General features: G+C 50.5%; 1 protein-coding gene across 2 annotated transcripts in view; it reads right to left on the minus strand.

The window, feature by feature from the left end:
* The window catches only part of LOC128704883 (transmembrane protein 47), a 253,133-nt gene that overhangs the window by 174,143 nt on the left and 66,279 nt on the right, over nucleotides 1-12,711 (minus strand). Inside the window, exon 1 of one of the 2 annotated variants that reach the window (XM_053800086.2) lies at nucleotides 800-1,029. The exons of the other annotated variant lie outside the window; for it this stretch is intronic. The gene's annotated coding sequence lies outside the window, so the exon portion shown is untranslated. Of the gene's footprint in view, nucleotides 1-799; nucleotides 1,030-12,711 lie in introns of those variants that run through there. 2 annotated transcript variants of the gene reach the window in all.

Here is a 12,711-nt window from a genome sequence, read left to right on the forward strand (position 1 = left end):
GAATAATCTTGTACCAGTGCTGGTACCAAGCTGAATAATCTTGTACCAGTGCTGGTACCAAGCTGAATAATCTTGTACCAGTGCTGGTACCAAGCTGAATAATCTTGTACCAGTGCTGGTACCAAGCTGAATAATCTTGTACCAGTGCTGGTAGCAGGTTAAATATTGTACCAGTACTGGTAGCAGTAGTATAAGAATGATTCACATCTCCCTGCTTCACAAAACACTGATACCTATCTTCCCGAGTCACAAAACACTGATACCTATCTTCCCGAGTCACAAAACACTGATACCTATCTTCCCGAGTCACAAAACACTGATACCTATCTTCCCGAGTCACAAAACACTGATACCTATCTTCCCGAGTCACAAAACACTGATACCTATCTTCCCGAGTCACAAAACACTGATACCTATCTTCCCGAGTCACAAAACACTGATACCTATCTTCCCGAGTCACAAAACACTGATACCTATCTTCCCGAGTCACAAAACACTGATACCTATCTTCCCGAGTCACAAAACACTGATACCTATCTTCCCGAGTCACAAAACACTGATACCTATCTTCCCGAGTCACAAAACACTGATACGAACATTATTTCAGGGTCAACTAATTCATTCACAAATGAATAACACCACAAGATACATTAAATATATATGACAGACAAGACAGCATTCATACAATTTCCAATTATCATCGGCGAACTTCAAGGCCATTCCCCAGCACCTTCCCCAGCACCTGGGGAATGGGAAGTAATGAGACTACATGCTGGGGTGAATGAGAAGGGTTACTTACATGGGAACAGCCTCATACAAGCAGCAGACAGGTGATTTAATCCTGAGGTGAAGTCAAACACTGTCCACTCATCTAACACGTGTGGCCAAGGTCACGGAGACGCTAGTGGCCCCATTAAGCCAGTGGCCACACTGGCCACTATGGCCCACAGATGAGTTTGATTTGAGGGGGAAGTGTGAGAGAGAGTGAGAGGTGGAAGGTGACAGATCCTCTCCAGGTAAAGGAAGACAGGGCACTGAGAGAGGCTCGCTCTCACACCGTCACCCAGACCTTTACACACACGTACACAGACACGCACACATTTGCTTCTCTCGCTTACACACACACTATTCCCACACAGAGCAGCGTGGCAGGCACACAGGCAACACCACACTGTGGTATTCCTCCAGGAGGGCGAACAGGGTGTATATGAAGCCACACAGTGTGGAAAAGAGGGAAGATGCTGAAGAATCACAGGATGTTGGCTGGCGAACGCAAGACTGATCTTAACATATTCAACACGTTCGGGGGAGCAGCGCCCCCACCACGCCTACGCTACTCCCACGCCTACACTGCTCTCATACCTACACTAGCTCCACTAACTCGCCAAACTTGTCAGTATTATTTCCCACAATCCAGGATGATCTAGTATTTAAGTAGAAGAGCCCAGCTAGCCACACCCCCTGTTATCTAGGCCATCCTAGGTGCCAATAACCGTTCTGTTGTCACTAGCAATTCCGCTGAAAACTGTAGTACCGTCAGGCAGTATGGTACAAAGACGGTATCATACTGTGTTTGTAAAATACTACGACATTATGGTACTGTCTTAGTATGGTACAAAGACACAGCATGGTTCCCTTCAAGAGGAGTCTTGAAGGGAACACGTGTTCTATACAAGATAAACGGAACATTTACCTCACCTAGGAATCTCTTACTGACACGTCTTACCTGCAGACACAATAATTTCATATAATGGCGTCAGAGGGCGCAAGATATACTCAACTGCCGAAAAGCGACCAACAGTCTGGTTGATCAGGCCATCTACCAAGAGGTTTGGTCATTCTTGGCTAAGAATTTAAGAGTGTCTAGTACAGAACAGTGGTAACATGAAGACAGGAGGGGCAGCATGGTCCTCTGGAAAGCACCATGGCCCCCTGGAGGGGCACTATGGCCCTCTGGAAAGCACCATGGCCCCCAGCCACCCCAGGGACCATCGCTCACTTATCCTTGACAAATAAATATTGGAAGAAGGGTCTTGGCAGGAAAGTATTGATCAAGCGTTGATCCTGGTTCCCTACTTGTAGGATCATCTCTGATGTATACACCTGGATGCTGCTACCATCTTGATGCTCTGAGGATGGTGGTGGAGGGTCGTGGTAGAGGGTCGTGGTGGAGGGTCGTGTTAGAGGGTCGTGTTAGCGGGTCGTGGTGGAGGGTCGTGGTGGAGGGTCGTGGTGGAGGGTCGTGGTGGAGGGTCGTGTTAGAGAGTCGTGTTAGAGGGTCGTGTTAGAGGGTCGTGGTGGAGGGTCGTGTTAGAGGGTCGTGTTAGAGGGTCGTGTTAGAGGGTCGTGGTAAATAATGGTGAAGGATCTTATAGTCTTATGGGGTAAATATGAGAATGTCATCATTTATGCCACATCTACACACCTACCTACGATCCCTACCACACCTACGATACACACACACACACACACACACACACACACACACACACACACTCACACTCACTATAAACACCTACCAAAACAATACACCCACAATACACAGACACCCACGCGCAATACACACACACACCCACCCACACAATACACACCTAGGTACCTACCTATCTACCCCCACTATCTCTCCTACCTACACTTCCCCCACACTTTCCCCCACTACCCGAAGCCTAAACATACTCTCAGGACATACCTATACCCTAGTAAATGCGTATTGGGAAGAAGGAAGTGGAGAGGTGGGGGAAGTGGAGAGAGAGACGGTGTATTGATTGTGACTGACAAGTCTACGGAGTGACACACCTCCTTTCACCCTCTACTGCCCCAAGTGGTCCCAAGGACCACTGGATGCAGCCCCGTGGTCCCAAGGACCACTGGATGCAGCCCCGTGGTCCAAAGAGACCACTGGATGCAGCCCCGTGGTCCAAAGAGACCACTGGATGCAGCCCCGTGGTCCAAAGAGACCACTGGATGCAGCCCCGTGGTCCAAAGAGACCACTGGATGCAGCCCCGTGGTCCAAAGAGACCACTGGATGCAGCCCCGTGGTCCAAAGAGACCACTGGATGCAGCCCCGTGGTCCAAAGAGACCACTGGATGCAGCCCCGTGGTCCAAAGAGACCACTGGATGCAGCCCCGTGGTCCAAAGAGACCACTGGATGCAGCCCCGTGGTCCAAAGAGACCACTGGATGCAGCCCCGTGGTCCAAAGAGACCACTGGATGCAGCCCCGTGGTCCAAAGAGACCACTGGATGCAGCCCCGTGGTCCAAAGAGACCACTGGATGCAGCCCCGTGGTCCAAAGAGACCACTGGATGCAGCCCCGTGGTCCAAAGAGACCACTGGATGCAGCCCCGTGGTCCAAAGAGACCACTGGATGCAGCCCCGTGGTCCAAAGAGACCACTGGATGCAGCCCCGTGGTCCAAAGAGACCACTGGATGCAGCCCCGTGGTCCAAAAAGACCACTGGATGCAGCCCCGTGGTCCAAAAAGACCACTGGATGCAGCCCCGTGGTCCAAAAAGACCACTGGATGCAGCCCCGTGGTCCAAAAAGACCACTGGATGCAGCCCCGTGGTCCAAAGACCACTGGATGCAGCCCCGTGGTCCAAAGAGACCACTGGATGCAGCCCCGTGGTCCAAAGAGACCACTGGATGCAGCCCCGTGGTCCAAAGAGACCACTGGATGCAGCCCCGTGGTCCAAAGAGACCACTGGATGCCACCCAGTGATATTTTGGTGTACCTTGCCATTTAAGAGTTGAAAATTATCGTAGCCACAGTAGGGCTATTTCCCACAGTGGGAGTCTACGTACATCTTATTCAAACATTATTGGGCGAAACATAGCAAAATGTAGGACTTTGTCCACCAGTAGTATCACAATCTCACAGGCACATCCCAGGCCACGGGCACATCCCAGGCCACGGGCACATCCCAGGCCACGGGCACATCCCAGGCCACGGGCACATCCCAGGCCACGGGCACATCCCAGGCCACGGGCACATCCCAGGCCACGGGCACATCCCAGGCCACGGGCACATCCCAGGCCACGGGCACATCCCAGGCCACGGGCACACCCCAGGCCACGGGCACAACCCCAGGCCACGGGCACAACCCCAGGCCACGGGCACAACCCCAGGCCACGGGCACAACCCCAGGCCACGGGCACAACCCCAGGCCACGGGCACAACCCCAGGCCACGGGCACAACCCCAGGCCACGGGCCCAACCCCAGCCCACGGGCACAACCCCAGGCCACGGGCACATCCCAGGCCACAGGCACATCCCAGGCCACAGGCACATCCCAGGCCACAGGCACATCCCAGGCCACGGGCACATCCCAGGCCACGGGCACATCCCAGGCCACGGGCACAACCCCAGGCCACGGGCACAACCCCACAGGTTGGTGCAGTACTGTGCAGCTTAGGTTAGACTACAGCACACGTCAACGAATACACTGAGATAAGTGTAAAGGGACCAAGACTAACACCCTCCCTTACTAACAAACCCCTAGGTGTCTTTAGGTTGATCTCTAGCCTCTCCTTATTCCCCTCAGTTTTAGGACTAGTTTCGTTGCAAACCTTTGCACCTACTCCGGCTTCCGGCTCTATGCTGTTGTATACTCCAAGATGGCCTCTAGTTCCTGATCAGCCAGGTTGTAGTGCGTACGTTACGCTGCGCGTGACTAGCACCGACAACCAGACTAGGCCTGGTCTAAGACTGGGTCGTGGGGGGCGGTGACCCCCGGCTCATACCACAGGTAGAAAGTCCCAAGACAACATGGTCGCTCCCGTAATTTGTCTATAAAATAAAGAGGAAACGAGGGTTTTGCGATACGAAATCTGGCAGCAAAAACTGTGATGTCTGGCTTATGTCTGGCTGTGAGCAGGCGAATGTTTGTGTAGGGTGGGTCCCCCCCCCCGTCACCCCTGGGTGCCATGCTGTCTGCTCTATCACCATTACTGCTATTACCACTGCTGTTGCTATCACCAATGCTGCCACTACTGAAGGGCAAAGTGTGCGACGCCATCTACTGCTGTTTGTTACTGCTGCTTAGGACCCCTTGGTGCCACATTGTCTGCCTCTGCTGCTGCCACCTCCACGACTGCCGAGGGTCCCTGGGTGCCACGCTGTCTGCTGCTGCTCCTGCCGCCGCAGCTGCTGCTGCTGCTGGTGGCTCCTGGGTACCAGCAGTGTACTAACATCCCAGCTCAGATGACCTCCCGAGCTGTAACATTCCCACCCATCCTTCAGAATCCAGTCTACTTCCGGAGCCCAGCCATGGGCCAGGTTCGTCTCGTGTTTGCCCAAACTACCAGGTTGTTGATGCTGGTGGCCCGCTGACCCACATATCCTGGTTGATCTAGCACCTGAAGATACTTGTCCAGTTTTCTCTTGAAGACTTCTACACTTGTTCCAGCAGTGTTTCTGATATCTTGAAGACTTCTACACTTGTTCCAGCAGTGTTTCTGATATCTTGAAGACTTCTACACTTGTTCCAGCAGTGTTTCTGATATCTTGAAGACTTCTACACTTGTTCCAGCAGTGTTTCTGATATCTTGAAGACATCTACACTTGTTCCAGCAGTGTTTCTGATATCTTGAAGACTTCTACACTTGTTCCAGCAGTGTTTCTGATATCTTGAAGACTTCTACACTTGTTCCAGCAGTGTTTCTGATATCTTGAAGACTTCTACACTTGTTCCAGCAGTGTTTCTGATATCTTGAAGACTTCTACACTTGTTCCAGCAGTGTTTCTGATATCTTGAAGACTTCTACACTTGTTCCAGCAGTGTTTCTGATATCTTGAAGACTTCTACACTTGTTCCAGCAGTGTTTCTAATATCTTCTGGTAAGATGTTGAACAATCTGGGGGGCCACGGCTAACCCATTTCTTCGAATCCTTTAATATCAACTTGCCTACACTCCAACAACGCGTCAAATCCCAAGAATATCCCCACCCAGATTTAAGAAGGCTGTGGGAAGCTCAAGCCTCGACAACTAAAGCCCTCCCTTAACCCATCCCTCTAACCCATCCTAGGGACATTACTTACCTCTCCTTCCGTCCACCCATATTTATATACCATCTTCGTGATCCTATTCTGCTCCAACCTTACTAAAAGATTAAATTCTAGCCCACTGTATAATAATCACACCGCATGTTGTCCTGGAACATCTGTACTGCCTCCAGCCTCCTCCTCGCAGTAACCTTTAAATGCCTCACACCCATGTTAAAGTCTGGCCACCACTTCTCACATGCTATGACACTACGAATACAAGGAATATTAAACATTCATATCCCTCTTATCTCAAGTGTGAAGGATTCGAACCTATATTATTCGAACCTATAGGATTCGAACCTATAGGATTTGAACCTATAGGATTCGAACCTATAGCATTCGAACCTATAGCATTCGAACCTATAGCATTCGAACCTATAGCATTCGAACCTATAGCATTCGAACCTATAGAATTCGAACCTATAGAATTCGAACCTATAGAATTCGAACCTATAGAATTCGAACCTATAGAATTCGAACCTATAGAATTCGAACCTATAGAATTCGAACCTATAGAATTCGAACCTATAGAATTCGAACCTATAGAATTCGAACCTATAGAATTCGAACCTATAGAATTCGAACCTATAGAATTCGAACCTATAGAATTCGAACCTATAGAATTCGAACCTGTACTCTCGACTTCCCAGACAGGCACAGATTAAAATCATCTTCATTCGTCTTAATGCACCATCCATATGTAATAATAATAGTAATAACAGTAACAATAATAATAACAGTAATAATACTAATTAGTAATAAAGTGTTCTCACCTATTTTGTGATTGCAGGGGGTCGAGTCACAGCTCCTGGCCCAGTGTGTATGTGGTCACACTACAGAGTAAGGCAGTAGGGAGTGTGAGTGTACTCACCTAGTTGAGGTTTCAGGGGTGGAGTCCAAGCTCCTGGCCCCGCCTCTTCACTGGGGTGTGTGTGTGTACTCACCTAGTACTCACCTAGTTGAGATTGCAGGGGTGGAGTCCAAGCTCCTGGCCCCGCCTCTTCACTGGGGTGTGTGTGTGTACTCACCTAGTTGTACTCACCTAGTTGAGGTTGCGGGGGTCGAGTCCGAGCTCCTGGCCCCGCCTCTTCACTGATCGCTACTAGGTCACTCTCCCTGAGCCGTGAGCTTTATCATACCTCTGCTTAAAGCTATGTATGGATCCTGCCTCCACTACATCGCTTCCCAAACTATTCCACTTACTGACTACTCTGTGGCTGTGTGTGCGTGTGTGTGTGTGTGTGTGTGTGCGTGTGTGTGTGTGTGTGTGTGTGTGTGTGTGTGTGTGTGAAACAGCAGTACGGGGATTTAAACAACACTTATCAAAGACAAAATTCACTACGAGTCACTGCCACAAAAAAAGTTTTTTTTTGGAAAGGCTAATTGAGCACCAGACTTTTACAACCAACTCATTTTTCTTCTAATGTGCCGATTTTTTGGTTATAATCAAAATGAGCGAAAGTTGTGGTAGTTGGTGGTAGGAATGGTGGTAGTTGGTGGTAGTCTGTGGGAGTGGTGGGAGTGGTGGTAGTTGGTGGTAGTCTGTGGGAGTGGTGGTAGTCTGTGGGAGTGGTGGTAGTTGGTGGTAGTCTGTGGGAGTGGTGGTAGTTGGTGGTAGTCTGTGGGAGTGGTGGTAGTTGGTGGTAGTCTTTGGGAGTGGTGGTAGTTGGTGGTAGTCTGTGGGAGTGGTGGTAGTTGGTGGTAGTCTGTGGGAGTGGTGGTAGTTGGTAGTCTGTGGGAGTGGTGGTAGTTGGTGGTAGTCTGTGGGAGTGGTGGTAGTTGGTGGTAGTCTTTGGGAGTGGTGGTAGTTGGTGGTAGTCTGTGGGAGTGGTGGTAGTCTGTGGGAGTGGTGGTAGTTGGTGGTAGTCTGTGGGAGTGGTGGTAGTTGGTGGTAGTCTGTGGGAGTGGTGGTAGTCTGTGGTAGTTGGTGGTAGTCTGTGGGAGTGGTGGTAGTTGGTGGTAGTCTGTGGTAGTTGGTGGTAGTCTGTGGGAGTGGTGGTAGTTGGTGGTAGTCTGTGGGAGTGGTGGTAGTTGGTGGTAGTCTGTGGGAGTGGTGGTAGTTGGTGGTAGTCTGTGGGAGTGGTGGTAGTTGGTGGTAGTCTGTGGGAGTGGTGGTAGTTGGTGGTAGTCTTTGGGAGTGGTGGTAGTCTTTGGGAGTGGTGGTAGTTGGTGGTAGTCTGTGGGAGTGGTGGTAGTTGGTGGTAGTCTGTGGGAGTGGTGGTAGTTGGTGGTAGTCTGTGGGAGTGGTGGTAGTCGGTGGTAGTCTGTGGGAGTGGTGGTAGTTGGTGGTAGTGGGTGGTAGGAATGGTGGTAGTTGGTGGTAGTCTGTGGGAGTGGTGGTAGTCTGTGGGAGTGGTGGTAGTGGGTGGTAGGAATGGTGGTAGTTGGTGGTAGTCTGTGGGAGTGGTGGTAGTCGGTGGTAGTGGGTGGTAGGAATGGTGGTAGTCTGTGGGAGTGGTGGTAGTTGGTGGTAGTCTGTGGGAGTGGTGGTAGTTGGTGGTAGTCTGTGGGAGTGGTGGTAGTTGGTGGTAGTCTGTGGGAGTGGTGGTAGTTGGTGGTAGTCTGTGGGAGTGGTGGTAGTTGGTGGTGGTAGTTGGTGGTAGGAATGGTGGTAGTTACTGGTAGTCTGTGGGAGTGGTGGTAGTTGGTGGTAGTCTGTGGGAGTGGTGGTAGTTGGTGGTAGTCTGTGGGAGTGGTGGTAGTGGGTGGTAGGAAATGGTGGTAGTCTGTGGGAGTGGTGGAAGTTGGTGGTATTCTGTGGGAGTGGTGGTAGTGGGTGGTAGTTCGTGGGAGTGGTGGTAGTTGGTGGTAGTGGTAGTGGGTGGTAGTTGGTGGTATTCTGTGGGAGTGGTGGTAGTTGGTGGTAGTGGTAGTGGGTGGTAGTTGGTGGTATTCTGTGGGAGTGGTGGTAGTTGGTGGTATTCTGTGGGAGTGGTGGTAGTTGGTGGTAGTGGGTGGTAGTTGGTGGTAGGAATGGTGGTAGTTACTGGTAGTCTGTGGGAGTGGTGGTAGTTGGTGGTAGTGGGTGGTAGGAATGGTGGTAGTTGGTGGTAGTCTGTGGTAGTGGTGGTAGTCGGTGGTAGTCTGTGGGAGTGGTGGTAGTCGGTGGTAGTCTGTGGGAGTGGTGGTAGTCGGTGGTAGAGGTAGTGGGTGGTAGGAATGGTGGTAGTTGGTGGTAGTCTGTGGGAGTGGTGATAGTTGGCGGTAGTGGTAGTGGGTGGTAGGAATGGTGGTAGTCTGTGGGAGTGGTGGTAGTTGGTGGTAGTCTGTGGTAGTGGTGGTAGTTGGTGGTAGAGGTAGTGGGTGGTAGGAATGGTGGTAGTTGGTGGTAGTCTGTGGGAGTGGTGGAAGTTGGTGGTAGTGGGTGGTAGGATTGGTGGTAGTGGGTGGTAGGATTGGTGGTAGTCTGTGGGAGTGGTGGTAAGAATGGTGGTAGTGGGTATGAATTGTGGGGGTTAGCTGTGAATTGTGGGGGGGTAGCTGTGAACAGTGAGGGGGTAGCTGTGAATTGTGAGGGGGTAGCTGTGAATTGTGAGGGGGTAGCTGTGAATAGTGAGGGGGTAGCTGTGAATTGTGGGGGGATAGCTGTGAATTGTGGGGGGATAGCTGTGAACTGTTCCAGCTGCAGTACTGTGACTTCTACACGTCAATATTACCCTCATTAAACACATATGTCAGGCAGTGCTAATAACATCTCTACACATCATCTACCACACCCACCCACACGAGCTGTGACTCGACCCCTGCAACCACAAATAGGCGAGTGTGTGTACACACATGATCCTCATTAAATATTATTGCGTTACCTTTAAGGTTTAAACAGTAACAAGAGAAGCAACTGCTTCCTTTGTAAACAGTTTTTAAATAGCTGAATTTACAGGACAAGAGTTAACCTACCTCGACTCATTTACAGCACAAACAGCTGTTATCCTACCTCGTTTTATTTACACAACAGCTGACACCCTACCTCAGCTTATTTTACAGCCTAGTCTTATTTAAGATCTGCTAGCAACACACAGGATGACACAACACTAGTAACACTGGTGTTTTACTGATAGGTGAAGGTACCTTTGAGAGTTGAATAGAGCTCTCACCTGGCAGACCTCACACCTGGCAGAGCTCTCACCTGGCAGAGCTCTCACCTGGCAGAGCTCTCACCTGGCAGAGCTCTCACCTGGAAGACCTCACACCTGGAAGACCTCACACCTGGAAGACCTCACACCTGGAAGACCTCACACCTGGAAGACCTCACACCTGGCAGACCTCACACCTGGTAGACCTCACACCTGGCAGACCTCACACCTGGCAGACCTCACACCTGGCAGACCTCACACCTGGAAGACCTCACACCTGGCAGACCTCACACCTGGCAGACCTCACACCTGGCAGACCTCACACCTGGCAGACCTCACACCTGGCAGACCTCACACCTGGCAGACCTCACACCTGGCAGACCTCACACCTGGCAGACCTCACACCTGGCAGACCTCACACCTGGCAGACCTCACACCTGGCAGACCTCACACCTGGCAGAGCTCTCACCTGGCAGACCTCTCACCTGGCAGACCTCTCACCTGGCAGACCTCTCACCTGGCAGACCTCTCACCTGGCAGACCTCTCACCTGGCAGACCTCTCACCTGGCAGACCTCTCACCTGGCAGACCTCTCACCTGGCAGACCTCTCACCTGGCAGACCTCACACCTGGCAGACCTCACACCTGGAAGACCTCACACCTGGCAGAGCTCTCACACCTGGCAGAGCTCTCACACCTGGCAGAGCTCTCACACCTGGCAGAGCTCTCACACCTGGCAGAGCTCTCACACCTGGCAGAGCTCTCACACCTGGCATATCACTCAACATTCGTGTCAGTAAGAATACCAAACATCAATGTAACATTCAACTATCAGCAATAACAAAATCTATCAGCCTCAGTAAAACACAGTACTATCAGAATAGAAACAAGACTGAGACGTGTCCTTGACCCTTTATATCCAAAGAGCAGTCTCAGTGTTAGTTTCTGCGGAAGAATTACACACATGTGCAACATCTGGGTTTGTAGATGAATGGTTCAGAGAACCATTTGTGTATGTGTCTAATTTATCAACATCTGGGTATCTTTATTGCAGACGTTTCGCCCTCCAGTGTCTTTATTAATACACATTCAAGGACATAATTGGAAGAAAGGATAAATACATACAAAAGACGAGGTAATTAGTCCTTCAGCCTTGGAGATAGAGTCCCCTTAGTCACGACTACCGGATGAATTTATACTGATCAGGCCACTGGAGGGCGAAACGTCTACAATAAAGATACCCAGATGTTACACGTATGTTTAATTCTTCATTTTGTCGGTGCTGTCTACATGTACAGTTCCTGGAGGACCAAAGCAACACCCTATCCAACCTTGTAAAACGTTTTGCACTAGCAAGACCCACTGGATCCACCCTAGCTGTCAGTTCCTAAACATGTGCAACACCTGCGTGTGCAACACCTGCGTGTGCAACACCTGCGTGTCTATTCAGCAAGGCAGATACGTAACTGTTGCAAATATCTCTTAATTATCAACTTGTCGATAATTTATACTATTTTCGACATTCCCATGAAGACAGGCAAAAAGTCTCCTATATTTACCTGGAGGGTGTTCTGGGGGTCAACAACCCCGCGGCCCAGTCCATGACCAGGCCTCGGGGTGGATCAGGGCCTGATCAACCAGGCTGTTACTCCTGGCTGCACGCAGACCGACGTACGAACCACAGCCCAGCTGGTCAGTTACTGACTTTAGGTGCCTGTCCAGTGCCTTCGTGAAGACAGCCAGGGGTCTATTGGTAATCCTCCTTATATATGCTGGGAGGCAGTTGAATAGTCTTGGGCCCCTGACAATGTTGTCTCTTAGTGTACTGTGGCGCCTCTGCTTTTTATTGGGGGAATGTTGCACCGCCTGCCCCGTCTTTTGCTTTCGTAGGGAGTGATTTCTATGTGTCGATTTGGGACGAGTCCCTCTAGGATTTTCCAAGTGTATATAATCATGCATCTTTCTTGCCTGTGTTCCAAAGAGTACAGGTCGAGGGCCTTTAACCGTTCCCAGTAAATTAGGTGCTTTGTGGTACTTATATGTGCAGTAAAAGTTCTGTATAATCTGCAGGTCTGCAATTTCGCAGACCACTTGAAAGGTGGCTCTGGTGGCCTGGTGGTTAACACTCTCGCTTCACACGGTGAGGGCCTGGGTTCGATTCCCAGCCAGAGTAGAAACATTGGACGTGTTTCTTTCCACCTGTTGTCTGTGTTCCCCATCAGTAAAATGGTTACCTGGGTGTTAGTCGACTGGTGTGGGTCGCATCCTGGGACACTGACCTAAGGAGGCCTGGTCACAGACCGGGCCGCGGGGGCGTTGACCCCCGGAACTCTCTCCAGGTAAACTCTCCAGGTAAAGGGGCCGTTAGTGTACAGCAATAATCCGGCCTAGAGAGAACTCACGATTTGAAGAGAATGATCAGTGCCTCGGTATTCATAGTTTTGAATGGTCTCATTATCCATCCTATCATTTTCCTAGCAGATGTGATAAATAATAGAATTGATAATGAGAACATTATCCTCGTACCAGTCTTGGAGACTATATGAAGGGAGGGAGTTTTAAAAAGCTTTGGTTCCTTTACACTTATTGGGC

Source organism: Cherax quadricarinatus, chromosome 91 (assembly GCF_038502225.1).
Source record: "Cherax quadricarinatus isolate ZL_2023a chromosome 91, ASM3850222v1, whole genome shotgun sequence".
Classification (NCBI taxonomy): domain Eukaryota; kingdom Metazoa; phylum Arthropoda; class Malacostraca; order Decapoda; family Parastacidae; genus Cherax; species Cherax quadricarinatus.